Consider the following 18,312-nt stretch of genomic DNA (forward strand, 5'->3'; position numbering starts at 1 on the left):
AAGGTGTGAAAAAAGCTTCTTAATACCAACACGTCTTCGTTGAAACAATAGTCGTAATTCGGATTAGACGCAGTGGTGACCGTGAGAAGCTCCCTAACCACAATGCTCGTGACGTATCCACAAACCGCAAAGAGTAGGTAATCTAATACACGAAGCTCAGCGACACTGGCTTTCATGGCAAATCTCGTATTACACAACCAACTTCAGCTTGCAGCTCTCAAACCGTCAACTATTCAACTATAAACTCCACTTGGCTGCAGTAAAGACGCTACACGGCTTTTTGACGGCACTAGTATTGTGGCCATCGTTGCCCGTATTCATACACGTAGATTGCTTTTTTTATTCAAACGTTGTGGAACAAAAAATGTATAAAACCGCACGCTGTAGGTGGCTATCGAGTACGGCGGAGTACTAATTCGCAAGAATTGAATCTGCCAAATTGAAAAACTTGCTAGCCGTTTTTACGTTTTATCAAATTAAAGATACGAAAAATGTTCATGCGCTTTTTTCGGAATTCTCTTTCCCTTGCTGTGTTTTGATAATCTGTGTTACCATAGATTTGACTCGTTAGTCGTGTTATTTTACTAATAAAATATCTCATCTGTTTCAATAGTCAATAAAATAAAGCAAATGGAATAGCGGAGCGTCATTACCATCCATTTATTCTAATTAACGAATTCTCACCGCACATTCAGCACCGCCAACGCAAATGTTGTCGCTGTTATTAAAATGTGTTTCCACACTATTGAATAGAATTTGCCTCCGCAGAATGGCTCTTGTATCGCCATTTACATAATTAAGTTCTCGCCCGAAGAGCCTTTAGATGTTCGGTTAATAACTCCTTCTTGTTACATACATGAATATTCGATTGCTCATTCCGCTACCGAGATGATTTATTGAACTAGCTTAGATGTATGCTCACACCGGACCGGTTCAGAAAAGTAATAGCTAGTTTGTATATTTTAAGACAGGTAACGTATTTCACAACAGAAAGCGTTCGTCGGGCGCAAGTATGCGAATCACAACAAGATAAGAAACGGAGTGAAGAGGATAAGGAAAATGTGAGGTAACTTGAGGATTTTTGCGATTTAGCTAAACGCGATAAAAGATGAAAAAACTTACATGATAAACAAAAGAAGTGTAAACCAAAAATTAAGATAAGTTGACATAATCCTACTAATGTTTAAAAAAAAACTTTGAAAGTAGAAGAGATAAAAGCTAATTATGATCCTTAATATCTAGATGACAAAGCTCAGAAGCCGAAACAACGTATGGAATAATTATACCTACATTGTAACGGACTCGATCGAGAAGGCAGTTCATAAGAAAAGCCGGGTCTGCTTTAATATGCGGCTCACAATAGTAAGGGGCCGAGTTTTGAAGAGGTAGGTACTTTGTCTTACCACAAGCCTTGGAGGGTCGACGGAGGATGCGATTAAAAGTCTTAATCTTAAAAGCGCACAAGTGGTCGGACGGTCACTTGTGTTTAACTCTTTTACCTCACACGGTCGTCTTTCAACGAGAAACACTTGAAATCCGTTTGTATCAGGGATTTACAAGATATTTCCGTGTGTAAAAATATAAATTAACCAATAAGACGATGTCGAAAGGTTAATTAAAGATGTTCACGACTAACATATCAATAACAGAAGGGCCAAAGTATTTTTGGAAATTACGCCGCGGCATGTAAAGGTTCCCCGGTATAAATTGCTAACGTCTCCCGATGAAATAATTCACCCAAGGGAATATTCAAAATAAATTTCGGAATGGTCAAGAGAACAATGTAAGATTAAAGGGAATTTTCCGCGAATGAAGGGTCGTAGAAAGAGGGTGCTACAAAATTGGTATATCAAATGCTCTGTTATTACTTTAATTAAAAAAAAAACAAAGCTGCGCTGAAGAAGCTAACGGTATTTAAATATGTACAACGACTAAACTCCTCAGCAGTCTTGAATTTCCAGAGAGTAAGAAAAAGTAAGAATATAATAACGCAATGCAAATAATAATGAAGAAAATAAAAAGTTGACATTTCATTTGGAACCAAAGAGCTGCAGTCCCGTCCGACTCATTAAGGCAAACAAGGCGGAAGCCGACTTACTCCAATTTGCAATAGTCTTAGTTCACAATAAATTTTAATGAACCCGTTAGAAACGCACTGCATTGTCGGCCGTGCAATAAATATTGCTTTCAACTGGGCTTCTTGAACCAGAATAATTAAGGAGATAAGGCACGATAAACGGGCAAATTTAACTTTAGGCACTTCAGCCGTTGTAATACTAATACTTTAAACTTGAGTTATTTCACGCAGCAATAAATACTCGACTCACAATCCCGATCCTGAAGCAAAGATATAAATTATCAAAGACTTATGAAAGAGATAAAACGGATAAAGTTAGAAAGTACGGGCACTATGATTAAATTTGCTTGTGTATTTAGGCTACAAAGTTCGCGCTGGGGCAATAAATATTTACCCATTCGTTACGTTTACCTTAAGTACTATTTACTTGGCAAATTGTTCTATTGAGTATTGCTAGTTTGGTAATCATTTGCATTTAAAGCTACCTAGTTTGCGGTGTCTTGTTAATGTTCGTGGATTTAAATTTACGAACGCTTATAATTATAATAGACGTATAGCAATTTATCGGTTTCGTTGTGGTATTGGTTGCAGGCGCACTTGACATGATAGAAAGCTGGCATTGACAGGGATTTATTGTCAGGCCGCGGTTTGCGAGAGAACCTACTGCTTTGTTAGTTAGCATTGCGCTTGCACAACGCCTTGTGAATTGATTTTGAAAAATATAATAGAAGCATAGATATATAAGTATGTATGTCTAAAAATATGTATCTCAGCACCGACCTATATTTTAAATATATATTTGAAAAATCCAAGAAAGTCTGCGCGATATTATAACCAACCAAATATTGTCTTCAGTCAAGACAGGATGAGACGTCGTTTGCATGAAAGTAATTAACTGGTAAAACAACTGAACAAAAAAGCGGCCAAGTGCGAGTCGGACTCGTCCATGAAGGGTTCCGTATTTAGGCGATTTATGACGTATTCAAAAAAAACTATTAAATTATACAACGGGACTTAATCGTGTATAATTTAATAATGTGTAAAAATCGTGAAGGTTTAAATCAGTGTTAAAAAAAAACTACTTACTAGATCTCGTTCAAACCAATTTTCGGTGGAAGTTTACATGGTAATGTACATCATATATTTTTTTTAGTTTTATCATTCTGTTATTTTAGAAGTTACAGGGGGGGGGGGGGACACACATTTTACCACTTTGGAAGTGTCTCTCGCGCAAACTATTCAGTTTAGAAAAAAATGATATTAGAAATCTCAATATCATTTTTGAAGACCTATCCATAGATACCCCACACGTATGGGTTTGATGAAAAAAAATTTTTTGAGTTTCAGTTCTAAGTATGGGGAACCCCAAAAATTTATTGTTTTTTTTTCTATTTTTGTGTGAAAATCTTAATGCGGTTCACAGAATACATCTACTTACCAAGTTTCAACAGTATAGTTCTTATAGTTTCCGAGAAAAGTGACTGTGACATACGGACGGACAGACGGACAGACAGACAGACATGACGAATCTATAAGGGTTCCGTTTTTTGCCATTTGGCTACGGAACCCTAAAAACGAAACTAATAAAGCTATATAAATATCATCAAAACCTAAACATGAAAAATTCATAGGTAAAATTACTTATTTTAATTGTATCTAATATATAGCCTTCGTTAACATTGTCAGCCTAACGAAGCTCAACCAACCCAGCGCAAACAAAAAAGGTACAGTTACAATATATCCGTACCGGCGAAGCGCAAAATTGAAATGGTCCAATTTGCATAGTTATTATAAACACGAGTTGGGCAATTCATGGGGGAAAGAGACACCCTGCTCTCCACACTTAGACAAAAAGAGAACAATAACCGACCCTGTGATAGGCGTGAAACCACATTAATTAGATCTACATCACTGCAATACTTGATATACAGTAGGGGAGAGTGGGAGCTCATAATTGGCTGGTTATTGTTATAGCATGATCGATTACGAAAATAATTGCGTTGATTAACAATTGTAATTTTAAATCCAGGTCCAAATTAACCTCGTTCAATTACGAGAGCTTTTGGGTTAGCAATTAATTGATTCTGGCTTTTATTAAATTTTTATTTTAATAAGCTTAAAACAAGAATTCCATGTGTAAAACAGTAATAATATTTAGGTTAGTTTGATTTCGAGGTACCACAAATACCTAATAGGTACACGGTGTGTAAATGCAAAATTTAATCACACCGAATATTATCCATGTTTAGTGAACATGATTGAAATTAATAACTATTTTTCTTATTGTACATACTCTTTTTTTATTTAAATTTACGTATATGTTTTATACCTACAAATTTGATTTAATAGTCAGGTAAAACCAGGCCGTAGGCAGGCGTGTCTCACTCCGCGATTTCGTCGCTTTGCTACAGGTAGCTAAAAGTACATCCGTTCGGCCCCAATTTTGGGGAAAGCCATAAGCCGCGCGTGGCGCTGTCGCCACCTAGCGGCCATATCTGTGCTGATCGTAACAGACGCGTTTTTTAGAGTGAGTCTTCTGTACTTAGTACTATTATTTATTCTGTGCCGTAGAATTAAATAATCATTTCTGCTACGTGAAATAGTGTATATTTCGGGTTTATGCATAAAATATTTTCCGTTTCAATAACCAATCACAGTAAAAACGTCAGTATAGCAGTAGCTTGTTATTACCTTCATTCATTTACTTAATTATTTTGATGTTTCCAACCAGCGTTATGAAACTCAAGTCGATATAAATAATATTTCAGTTAGTCAAGCGAGTCCGGAATTCGCTGTAGTAAGGCTAGGAGCTTGTGTTGTTAGTACAGTCAGAAGGGTTCTTCCTGCAAACACAAAAAGACATCCAATAAGGCGGAATGGCGATCTAGTTAAGCGCACTGCGGATATTTGTGGGAAACTAGTTATTAGACTTTAGCTAATTTACAAACTATATAGTATATCTATATATTCTCTTTCTATCTCTTTTCTACCTATTCTTGAGATGTTTCCGACCGGTGTTATGGAATTTGAGTAGATATATTTCAGTTAGTGGCGATGTCCCATGTCGTCCCGAACTCTTTCACGGAATGCAGTCAAGGCCGTTCCGAGTCCAAACCACGGGGAGATAAATAAGGAAACATGGGGATTCGTTAAAAGGCGGCCCGGCACATTATTTATTCAGAACGGTGGGACGCAACGTAATCCTGATCGATTGGGCTAGGAGCTATATATGCCAAAGCATTGCTTAATTTTATTTATTTATTGGTTTGATATAGAAAAAATTGAAAATTTCACTGTTCAAGCGACATTCGAGTTAAAGGGTTTTAGACACCGGGCCGCCGTTTTTCAAATGCAGTCAAGGCCGTTCCTTTTCCAAACCATACGGAGATGAATAGGGACGCATGCTGGAGATTCGTTAAAAGGCCCGTCACATTGTTTATTCAGACCATCGTAGGCGGGACGTAATCCGGATCGATTGCTCCGGAATTCGCTCTAGTTAGGCTACGAGCCAGTTAAACAAATCGGTTGATTTTCCTTTTGGTTTGAAATGGACATTTTTCATTGCTCAAAGGGGAATTTGAATTTACGGCTTTAGGACACCGGTCACACCGGTCCACCGACCGTTCTCGGAATGCAGACAAGGCCGTTCCGTGTCCAAACTATAGGAGATAAATAAGCACGCATGCACGGAATTCGTTGCAAGGCGGCCCCGTCACATTGTTTATTCAGTCAGACCATCGTCAGCGGGACATAACGTAACCCGGATCGATTGCTCCGGAATTCGCTCTAGTTAGGCTAGGAGCCAGTTTATATTTAATTTAAGCATTGCCACATTTCGTTTATTAACATTAACATTTTAATCACCACGCAAGTAGGTAAGTTTTATTTTTCCTCTAAAAATACAATTTTTTGCAATTAATTTTGTGCACTCAGCTCTTAGCCTATGCCGCCAACCTTTGAGGTACCGTGACGCGTATCTGCGAGATAAAGCGGGTTCTGTTTATAGCCTCAAGAGGGTTCCGTATTGGAGTTCCGTTAATGGGTTCTGTAATAAGGCTTAGGCTCGCCTTTTTACGACTGGCGAGTTTGCAGAGGGCTCATTTTGGGAGTCAAATGAGAGGTTTGTCACTGGATCAAATCAGTATAACTACGATATATCACGGTAACCCCTTGAATGCCAAGAACGACTAAAGCCGTCACGAGTAGTCGTGCCCACAAGTCCCACAACCACATCGCTTAAAAACGCCTTTCATTCTTTCAAGTAAGATTTTTTTAATGGTTGTTGCTAAGCCTGATTGAATAAATAATGTTTTAAGTTTGAGTATTTAAGTTACAGTTTTTGATTTACATATATTTATCGGCTTCTTTGCGCCCACGATCTTGGTACGAGTGAGTATATTTAGGATATATTCAAACTAGTTCTACCTATACTAAAAATGATTTACTAGTATTTTGCGGCCATAAAACACCTATAACTAATACAAAATTGTCACGATTCAAGTAGCGTTAGATTTTATTAGAATAAATCTCTCGCGATAACGATCTTCAGCTGTCACAATGTCACAAAAAATTATACACACTGTCGACGTTTGTTTCCATTTGCCTAATGTTGTAGACAATGATGGATCTGCTGCCGCTGACCTTTTATTTGAATCCGCGGAGAAAAGGTTAGAGGTCTGGGCAGTGATATAATACTTTGATATGGCTTACTGAAGTATGTGTTTCTATTTTATAAAACGATTATATAAATGCTTATTACACTTTAAACCTTCTCTTCTGCCGATATACGATTGGCATCTTGGTTACAGTAAACTTTTATTATTGGTTCATTAAATATTACGTGTTTAGGTGTACACATTCAGAAATAACTTAAATAAAACAACTGTAATAGTTTTCTAAAATAACATTGCAACGATGCGGAATGGGTTAACCGACTATACGTCACATTCTTACACATTAGACATTCTTTTGTGGATAATGAAGGGTTATAGAAACAGTTATTTACTTATGCAGAAAAATAAAAAAGTCGGCTATTAAAAATGTTGACGATATTTATGTGAAAGTTATGCTACTTATAATAAATATAAATTTATCGTTACTTACTATTCAAAATTATTTCTATTCCAAATCCACTGCATTCTTCTGGTACTTACAATAACGGTAATTGAAATAGATGCTTACCTGCAAAAAGAAAAACACAACGTTATTATTATAATAGTCACAATAAACAACACGTGTGTAATTTGGGTCGCAACCCTAAGGATAGTGCTACTATCTAACAACGGCAAAAGCCAAAGTAAAAAAAACCTTAAAACTATAGCAACAAGGTTCTGATGATGCACAAAGACCTTAAGTGGAGTGGCAGTATCTAACATCAATTGTTAAAGGAATTTGAATTCTAATTCCAAAACCATAAAGTCACAAAAGGGAATGGTGTGCAAATAGAGGGGACCGTATCAGTAGCTACATGTAGAGATATTTTGATGTGATGTGTATACATTGAACATGCGTGCGCCTGGTTTAGCCAGATGCTAGATTAGAATAGTGACATATTTTCGACGTGTCAAAACGTTTTTATCTGTTATCGGGAAAAAACTAAGTAATTTGCATTTAGGCAACTGTTCTTTTGAATACATGAACGTTTTATGTTAATTTTAATTTGTAGTATGTGTAGGGGTACATTTTTTTTATATATTTAGCGTTTTTTTTTTAATATTTGACAGGTAAAGGGTTCACACTTTATACATACCGATCGAACGAGTTTAACGACTTACGGAACGAAGTCGCAGACATTGTCTAATTTGTAAATATGTATGTAGTTTTAATATTTACTTAATAACAAAATTGAATATTGTGTTTGAAAACAGGTGATTGTTTTTAAATAAACAAGATAACATAATGAAACGATGCGGTAGAAACATAATATTATAAATGGCCTGCGCAAAGTATCTGGTTACCTATTAAAATATCGACATAGAGATCTGCCATCTGGCTGCTATTTGTAAAAACGGAATTATTTGCATATTTACTCGTCACGAGCATTACTCGTTATCTTTCCGTTTTATTTACGTAACCATTTAATTAATAGTAAAGGCCGACACAGACTGACTGCCGTATTCGAACTTCAAGATATTCACAAGAGACGACACGTACTAGATCCATTCTAGATACGTTATAGTTTAGATATCAACTAGTTCTCTTTTGCAGCGCAATTCGGGCAATCAATGTCACTTTTACGTTAGATAGAGTTAGATATCTATTAGATGTGAATTGGATCTCTAAGCCATATCTTGCGGAAATCGTTCAAGAGTATCTCCAGAATCGCGCAAATGTCAAATTTACATACTTATTTATTACACTAACACATGTAATCTTAACCCTTTTTCTGCGAATAAATTATTGTTTGTTTGTTTTTTTGTTTTTGACAGGTTAGATCTTAAACATATCGTTATCGTATCTTGGCGATGTCTAAAAGATATCTAACAGATGTCTATTTCAAAATCCGAATCGGGCCCTGACTGTCTTTTACCAGCTGGAAATTTTATAGAAATTGTGTAACCGGTATACCTATGCAATTTCCATAAAGTAAGGAGGCAGTCCGTCTGTTTTATTTCTAAACTACGCATAAGTACCCACCTGTGTATTTAAGTAAGCCTTCAATGCGTACATACTATTTGAAAAAGGTTCAACGGCAGCATAGAATTCAAATCTTATTATAGGAAATAAACAAAAAAATGCCTAACACTCGACGGCTCTTGGCCTATAAACCAAAAAAGCGGCCAAGTGCGAGTCGGACTCGCCCATGAAGGGTTCCGTATTTAGGCGATTTATGACGTATAAAAAAAAACTACTTACTAGATCTCGTTCAAACCAATTTTCGGTGGAAGTTTACATGGTAATGTACATCATATATTTTATTTAGTTTTATCATTCTCTTATTTTAGAAGTTACAGGGGGGGGGACACACATTTTACCACTTTGGAAGTGTCTCTCGCGCAAACTATTCAGTTTAGAAAAAAATGATATTAGAAACCTCAATATCATTTTTGAAGACCTATCCATAGATACCCCACACGTATGGGTTTGATGAAAAAAATTTTTGAGTTTCAGTTCGAAGTATGGGGAACCCCAAAAATGTATTGTTTTTTTTCTATTTTGGTGTGAAAATCTTAATGCGGTTCACAGAATACATCTACTTACCAAGTTTCAACAGTATAGTTCTTATAGTTTCGGAGAAAAGTGGCTGTGACATACGGACGGACAGACGGACAGACGGACAGACAGACAGACATGACGAATCTATAAGGGTTCCGTTTTTTGCCATTTGGCTACGGAACCCTAAAAAACATCCCTATTCTCAAAACAACCCAAATTATCTCACAATGACTCGCGCTCACAATAGGTATTCCAACACTATCGATAAACGAAAATAAAATCACCACACCAGTGTTAAGGAATCAGTAACATAAGGCATATTCTGTTTTAACCATTTGATGTGGTTTTCATCTTATTTTGGTATTTCACGACCTTGACAGTTACCAACAATCAGCTTTAGCGGCTCAGTCTGATTGGTGCTGACGAAATGCGAGAGTCACCTCATAAGGCATTTCACTCGCACTAACTGGTGACTCGCATTTATATTACAGAATCGGCCCCAAATCAGTAACGTATGTAATATCTACTAGGGAGACTATTCGAACGCGTGCGATATCCTAATATCGGAATTAAGTTCATCTTTTCGGATCGTAGAGATCGGGCGGAATATTATCGTTCAGTGAATGGAGTCTACACGGATGTGGTAATAATTCCGCAAATGGATGCGTCATTTTCATGCCGCGTCATGAAGGCTGGAAAAGGCAGCGTATAAAGCTGAAAACAGTGACAATTTTTCGAAATAAAAATACAAATTTATAAAACTTAAATGAATTGTTGTATCGAATTTACTTAAGATAAAATATAATTACAATCGCTCCCTGTTATTAATCACAAAATTAAGTACAAGTATAATTCTGTAGCTACAGTGAAAAACGGCATAATATTCATAGAAGTTGCATACTCCACGGAATTCATTCACGTTGTTGTTAGTATTAGTAATTCAAAACAACAACATCCAACAGGTGGCGTAGTAAAATAACAGGACCTGCTCTTTTTTACTAACTAGCATCCTGAACCCAATGAATGTTAATGAGCAGGTAAAGTTCATGCCACGGGATCGTGCCATTGAGCACGGCGAAGGTATTATCACCTCCTTGTTAAATTTACAGCTTGCTGAACGCTGAGCTCACAGAACCTAGGTAACTATTAAAACTTATAACTAGCTTGAGTTTGTGACTTTGTTTGCTTAGAACTTAATCACATTCTTGCACAAATTTACCTCATATCCCCCAAGGTAATGATTTATAGATTAAGAAGTATTATATTTAGAGTCAATGTAGTTCAGTCAATGTAGTCAAATTAAAAATTATCAAAACGTCGCGTATTCAAATTTAAGATTATCAAGTTCATATAGGTTTGTGCAATTATAATTCCTTATAAACCTTATTCCTTATATTAGCAGCTAATGAAGACAAATGATTGGTAAAATCAATAGTCTAACCTCTCGGTAGGCTTTTAATAATAGAAATGTAACCTTCACTCTCGCTACGTCCTATAACACACACACACACACACACACACACCACACACATTCATTCACACCACAAACACACCTCACATGATTGCTGTATACAATAGGTAAAATAGTATGAATTAATATTAAACTTATTACTCTACCTAAATTGTGATTGTTCCTGTTAGATTAAGCCTGTTATCATAATTAAACATATTAGTTAGTACTAGATGCTTATTAGATAATTTTTAAGAAAAAAAAACCGACTTCTATGCGGCCCGGTGAAAGATTATTGTAGATGGTGCGCTATGTAGAAAAGGAGGTAAAACCACCCACTTTTCTAGTAGCATTTCGTTTCTGTAAGGCTCGCAGTTCTAACCTAACCTAACCCACTTTTGTTCGGTTCTGTGAGGATAGCAGTTCAAACCTAACCTAACCCACTTAACGGCGCATGCGGTGCGGTGTACGGGGGTTTGAGCGGGAGGGGTTTGGCCTCATCATACTTTATACCTACATTTTATGGTAGGTAATCATAGTAGTTTGTTTAGTTTAGGTATCATAGTGGTTTTCCGGGTCAAGGTCCGGGTCTGTGTCCGAGTCCGGGTCCGGGTCCGAACCGGATCCGGGTACGAGGCCGGATCTGGATCCGAGCCCGGGTCCCAGTCCAAGTCAAAGTCGAAATTCGAAATCACCAAACATGTACTATGCGTCGTTGAAGAGTTCTGTTCTGATCATCATCAGCAGTTCCAGTTCATCAAATGCGACAGTTTTTAATGTTAATGCTTTATTTTATGATGAAAATACAGAAAATTATATACGTGTGCCTTTAAGATTTGAGGAGTTCCCTCGATTTCTCATGGATCCCATGTTCAGAACTTGAGCTTGATATAAATATGGCTTAAAAACCTAACTTGCTTAACAAACATAACGAAAAGGAAAAATCGCCAAACGCGAGCTATGCGTCGTTAAAGAGTTTCGTTCTGGTCATCATCAGCAGTTGCACTTCCTCAAATGTTACTTTTTAAATGTATATGCTTGATTTGTTGATTAAAACACAACAATCACTATATGTATGCCTTTAAGATTTGAGGAGTTCCTTCGATTCCTTATGGATCTCATCATCAGAACTCGAGCTTGACAGAAATGTGGCTTAAAAACTAAACTTGCTTAACAAACATAACGAAGAGGACAAATCGCCAAACGTGAACTATGGGTCGTTGAAGAGTTCTGTTCTGATCATCATCAGCAGTTTCACTTCATCAAATGCGACAGTTTTTAATAATTATGCTTGATTTTCTGATGAAAATACAAAAATCTCTATACGCACGCCTTTAAGATTTGAGGAGTTCCCTCGATTCCTCATGGATCCCATCATCAGAACTCGAGCTTGACAAAAATGTGGCTTAAAAACTTAACTTGCTTAACAAACATAACGAAGAGGACAAATCGCCAAACGTGAACTATGCGTCGTTGAAGAGTTCCGTTCTGATCATCATCAGCAGTTCCACTTCATCAAATGTCACGTTTCTGAATGTATATGCTTGATTTGTTGATAAAAACACAAAAATCACTATATGTATGCCTTTAAGATTTCAGGAGTTCCCTCGATTCCTCATGGATCCCATCATCAGAACTGGGTTTTGACAAAAACGGGACCAATCTGTATGCATATACATACAATCAAAAAAAGAATTTTCAAAATCGGTCCAGTAATGACGGAGATATGGAGTAACAAACATAAAAAAAAAATAAAAAAATAAAAAAAAAAACACAACCGAATTGATAACCTCCTTCTTTGAGATTTGGAAGTCGGTTAAAAATAAAACTTCAGCGTAGGATGTAGGTAACTCAATGTAGTAATGTTTTCAATCTGACTACACAATACAGGCGTAGCCTAGTGTGGCAGTCATAGGTTAAGTAAAACCTGTAAACTTTTTGGCAAATAAAACTATTTTTTTTTTTATAAAAGCAATCTTACCTTATCCATATCATGTCCGAGTCATTCATTACTTAAAGTTTTCCCGCCTAGACAAACTTGGTAAACGTAAACTTTCCAGTTTCGACGAGACAAGTAATATTGGAAAAATAAATGTACAGTATAAATAACGGAACAAACTACTTGTACCAAGGAAGCTCGCGCAAGCCCCATTGGGACTTTATCAGGGTAGAGCATACGTTTCTCGGCCTTAGGACACATCTATGAATTTCTACCTCCCTGGCCGGTTTTTACTCTGTTTCTTGCGATAGTCCGTTTTGCAATTCAAAAGCTCCCAGGGTGACTCGGGGATGCGAATGTGAGGAATACCGAATCAGATAGTCATGTTGTTTTGCATAGTCATGTTTATTATTGTTACGGCTAGGTGTGGCATTTTCTGGGAGGCAGCAATACTTGCTTTAAGAAAAATAATTTTTTAAATGTTATAAGAAGCAAACGAGAAGAAGAATCGCCTGATGGTAAGCAGTTACCATAGACACCTGCAATACTACATGGGTCCTTAAAATGAGAGTACGCTCTTTATACTTTTCGGTCCGAAATATCGCGGGCGACAAATCATTCCATAGTTTCGTTGTGCGCGAGGCAGAATGTTTCTGGAGGAACGCACAGTTGAGGACTTCCAACCATCTAAGTGGCGGAGATCGAAAGTTGCAGATATCTTGCTAAATCGGTAACCACAGATTAAATTTGGTTAATGTACCTGATAGGTGTATGCACCTATACATATGTACCTATGTATAAAGGATGTTATGAAAATGATTGGGCAAACTGAAAGTAAACGTCCGGATAGGGTACAAAAAGCAAGATCGGACACTGAAGGATGATACAAGTGTCAAGGGAATGAACTCTGACAGGGAGGGTTAGGATCAATAAAAGAATATACATGCCTCGCTTGCCCCGCGAAGATTAGAAGGGGTGCCAATGATGACTACATTGAAGAAACCGCTAGGTTAGGTGCAAAAATGTACACGATTTTACTTTACAGATGCGTTGGTATTGCGTTACTTACTTTTATGTAAGGATGTGTAAGATAATATAATTTTAAATGGTTTTTTGATAGCCTATGTCACTATGTCACTTTACCATCATCTCTTTAGCCTCTGCCCTACTGGGTCATCCCTAGCTTCGATTTCTCACAATGGAAAGAGCAATATATATTTTACATACCTATTTATACCTACACCACCTATTAGCTAGAGATATACGTACAGATTTGTCCGCCAACAGATTTAATGGACACATCTATACGTATAACACTATTGATAGAAGCTAAGGTCGAGCTCAATTCATCTTCATAGTACATTTTGCTCCGCTGGCTGCAACGGTTAGGTAAAGTGGGACCGGTCACATAGTTTCGTGGTGGAGTTTTGAACTCGCGCATCGTTTAGCTGCCTCGCGTCGCGCGACTAGGGTTCAACATGTTGCTACATTACTTACAATATCGTCATTATATAGGTTTTACCTCTTAAACCATACATTATTGTAGGAATTTAATGATATCCATGTTATTTATTAAATCGGTGCTAGTTTTCAATGTCATTTCTAAGCTTTCTATACAGCACATAGGTACATATTATGTACCTATGTAGGCCTGTATAAGCTCAGGTGTTTCTAGGATGATATAACAATGTCACCCCAAATGATATAATATTCACGCAACAAAAAACTTCGTCTCTTTTCAAAACAAACATCTATAAAACATGAGCTACTAGCCCAGTCGCCATATTTTAAAGCCTAACGACATCAAAAGTTGGTACAGGCATACACCGAAGTTTAGCCATTAGCGGAAAATATGTGTTCATCTAGTCTAAGAAGGAATACTGTGTCATCGTGTCCGTATTACGGTGGTTAGAATTTAATCGAAACGCAATAGAATATACAACAACTTTTTAAAATAGTAAGTTGGCATAGGTTAATTCGCGAAAACTGGCACGAATGGAATGTACGAAACTTTCATTGTATGAGGGACACTCTGACACCTGTATGGGTATACTATACAGTCAGAGCCACCAATTTATTGGTCAATGCGATACACACATAGATATTTTCATTCACTCATTCATTCCATTCGTGCGAGCTCTTGTGAATCGACCTGTACGTCCCGCCACCGCAAAATACGCTAGTAACTACTGGAAAAATTGGAGAATTTGACACGTTATATCTTCCAGTAAATGACCGTTAGTCCATTCATCGGTTACATAACATAAATGCCATGTAGGTCACCTCTCCTTCTAACCGGTGTCGAAGGTTCCTATCTACGCTACGGCTTACGTAGGCGGACAACGCGCGAACGCGGCGAGGCGGCGGCGCGGCGGCGGCGCGGCGCGGCGAGGATGAAACAAACCGTTGATACGTATAGGTATGTCCTACTCCTACGTGAGCGATTTAGACGCGAAGCGGCGCGGCGGCCGCGCGGCGTTCGCGCGTTGTTCGCCTATGTATAGGGTTTGCACGACGGATCCGAAATGTATGGGAATATCCGCGGATCCGGATCCAGATCCGGATAATTTCATACATTTCGGATCCGGATTGCAAACCCTACCTACGTAAGACGTAGCGTTAGAAATACTGTATAACTTGCTTAGGAATATTCTGAAGGAGCCACGCTAAAAACGCGTAGGTAATTACGACGCAGGAAAAAATGAATGAAAACAAGTGACAAACAATAAGTGTTAAGCTTGTTTTACAATTTTTTTTTCACTTACACCTATTTTAGTTAATCGCACCAGAATCGCGCTCCAGCGGGTAGCGTGTTTATTTTCAAATCGCGTGTATGTATGATGTTCCGCGGCCCTTATGGACTTTCGCCGTTATTTATAAAACCGGAATCGACCCAATGTCACGTCATATTTCACATCCATAAAACGGTTTTATTTAATTAAGCGTATAAATTCTGACAAAGTTCATAGATTTTACGAGATTGAACGAGCTTTCGGGCAGTTAAATAACTTTCACGGATAAAATAAGTTCAAATCTTTTGCTTTGAATGACAGAAGTGTGCAAACTGCAAAGGCCTTTATAGTAGCAGAATTTAAGAGGGAATACCTAAAGATCATATAGGTATATCTACAATTTATGCGTCGATTGCTGGTGCCAGAGTCTAAGGTTTTATTCTGAGATAAACTGGTCAATATTAATGCCTCATTGCATTAAAAACTATCAAATTAACATAGTAACCTCCACCTGTCCATAAAACCTTATTAACCACATGCAAGTTACATTGTGGAGTATCTTATCTAGTTATATCTTTATAGGTTAGTTTTAACGGCGGCATTAAAAATTATAATAGCACCGACTGACAGCCGGATGCAGCGGTGAGGCTTTGGCATAGATTATATAATACAAAACAGATGCGCCTACGATCCTGTACTAATTAGGTGCAAGTTTGATCCAATGGATGACTGAAAGAAAATGCAGTAAAGTTTTAATATATAATAAATAAATACGTAATGCTCACACAAAAAGGAACATTACCATCAGCATGTTTTAGCGCCGACGTAGGTACAAGTTCTTAAATCTATCGCGTGCGGCGCCACTGTCGTCACCATGCGACATATACAAAACATGCACAATGTTACCAAAAATTTAAAACAGTCAATTAGTTTGCTCGTTTCAGGCAAAAGGTAAATGTGAGATTAGGATGGTGAATGCGTGACGGATTGAATTTTCTAATAGCGGCAGTGATGATGTTAGTTGTAACTATAGCTGATACAGCAAGGAATTTGACAGAGACAGCATCAGCACCCGCGTCAACATGGCAGCAGTAATGCCGCGACAGTAATGCAGTTGCCATCCGAATATCACCTTCAAACATAGGTACCTACCTGATGATGACCTCATCATCATCATCATTGGCCACAGCATCTTTTCAGATGATAATTGCAGCAACTAAAGAGGTATTTTGAGGAGGTAGTCTAAAGCCTACAGGAGGTAGGTTAGGTATGTATGTGGTTTTTCGTAAGTGGCGTATCTGTATCTATAGTTGATTGTAGTCTGCGGCAGCGGCAAGGCTTTGAGCCGTGATAGGTGTATCGACCTTTCCGGCATGCAATTAGTACTAGGCTACCGTATCATATAGATTACTAGCGACCCGCCCCGGCTTCGCACGGGTAGTTCTACGAATTTGCACAAAACCTTTACAAATTATACACCAAAACCCACCTCAAGAATCACTCTATTAATAGGTGAAACCCGCATAAAAATCCGTACAGTAGTTTTTGCGTTTATCGCGAACATACAGACAGACAGACGCGGCAGGGGCCTTTGTTTTATAATATGTATTGATTACAAAGATGATATGAGCAGGCAGATATGCGTTTGCTTATTACCGCCTTAGAAAAGTTTAGTACAAGTACCTGGTCTATATAGCTATATTCTTGATTCAATTAAAAATATTATTCCAATTACCGTAAATAATATATGTATTGATAAGCTTGGAACTGTTGAATACTTATTCAATGAAAACGGATCTCAAACAATGTGAAAAAAATATCACACACTGAAGAAAAAGTGGCCAAGTCCACCGGTGGCGGTGGCCGGAATCGAACGGGCATCTTCATCTTACGCGGCTAACGTCCTGACCACTATTTCACTCGGCCACACATAGTTTTTTTTTTTTTTTTTAATTTATTTATTCACTTTACAACTTTACAATTTTTACATGCATGCCACTATTGGAAACCTCTAGGGTTTATGTAATAGTTGGCGAGATCGCGCGGTCCTAACCGCGTTTGCTTAATACTATTATTACATGCTTATTATATATTCATTATTCTAGACTTAGGTAGTATTTTTTTAGTATTGTATTTAGTTAGTTACATTTTTAGTTACATATAGCATAGCATCAGATCAGTTAATCTATCAGAAAATTGTAGATACTTTTGACGCATTGTCTGATACGTTACTGTTGATGCTGTCTGTACTAATTTCGTTGATTACAAAACAACATATAAATTGTGATCCCAACTTAACACGTAACTATGTTGCTTTACAGCTTTTACTTTATTTATTACTGTTAAACGGCTGTAGTAAACATTTTAATGGATACCCGGATGCCTCGGGTTAAGTGCGTAAATAGGCATGTCGTTACTTATAGCACGTAATTACTAATTAATCTACCACAGAGAATAGGCTACGTATCGGCCAGCAACTTCACATTAAAGCATGACTCATGGTGGAACGGTCCGGGTCCGAAGTGAGGCGTCCGACACTTCGTTTTTCGTTCGTCCGTAGCCAAATGGCAAAAAACGGAACCCTTATAGATTCGTCATGTCTGTCTGTCTGTCTGTCCGTATGTCACAGCCACTTTTCTCCGAAACTATAAGAACTATACTGTTGAAACTTGGTAAGTAGATGTATTCTGTGAACCGCATTAAGATTTTCACACAAAAATAGAAAAAAAAAACAATAAATTTTGGGGGTTCCCCATACTTAGAACTGAAACTCAAAGTTTTTTTTCATCAAACCCATACGTGTGGGGTATCTATGGATAGGTCTTCAAAAATGATATTGTAATTTCTAATATCATTTTTTTCTAAACTGAATAGTTTGCGCGAGAGACACTTCCAAAGTGGTAAAATGTCTGTCCCCCCCCCCCCCTAAAAAAATATATGATGTACATTACCATGCAAA

The 18,312-nt window shown here is 37.6% G+C and overlaps 1 protein-coding gene and 1 long non-coding RNA gene across 7 annotated transcripts in view; both read right to left on the reverse strand.

Moving 5' to 3' along the window:
* Positions 1 to 18,312, reverse strand: part of LOC134649537 (uncharacterized) — a 194,213-nt gene that overhangs the window by 141,903 nt on the left and 33,998 nt on the right. The window lies entirely within an intron of this gene.
* The window catches only part of LOC134649680 (uncharacterized), an 82,089-nt gene that overhangs the window by 59,992 nt on the left and 3,785 nt on the right, over positions 1 to 18,312 (reverse strand). The window contains exon 2 of the long non-coding RNA XR_010096982.1: positions 18,119 to 18,262. This is a non-coding gene — a long non-coding RNA (uncharacterized LOC134649680). The remainder of the gene's footprint in view (positions 1 to 18,118; positions 18,263 to 18,312) is intronic.

The sequence above is a fragment of the Cydia amplana genome, chromosome 7 (assembly GCF_948474715.1).
Source record: "Cydia amplana chromosome 7, ilCydAmpl1.1, whole genome shotgun sequence".
Taxonomy (NCBI): domain Eukaryota; kingdom Metazoa; phylum Arthropoda; class Insecta; order Lepidoptera; family Tortricidae; genus Cydia; species Cydia amplana.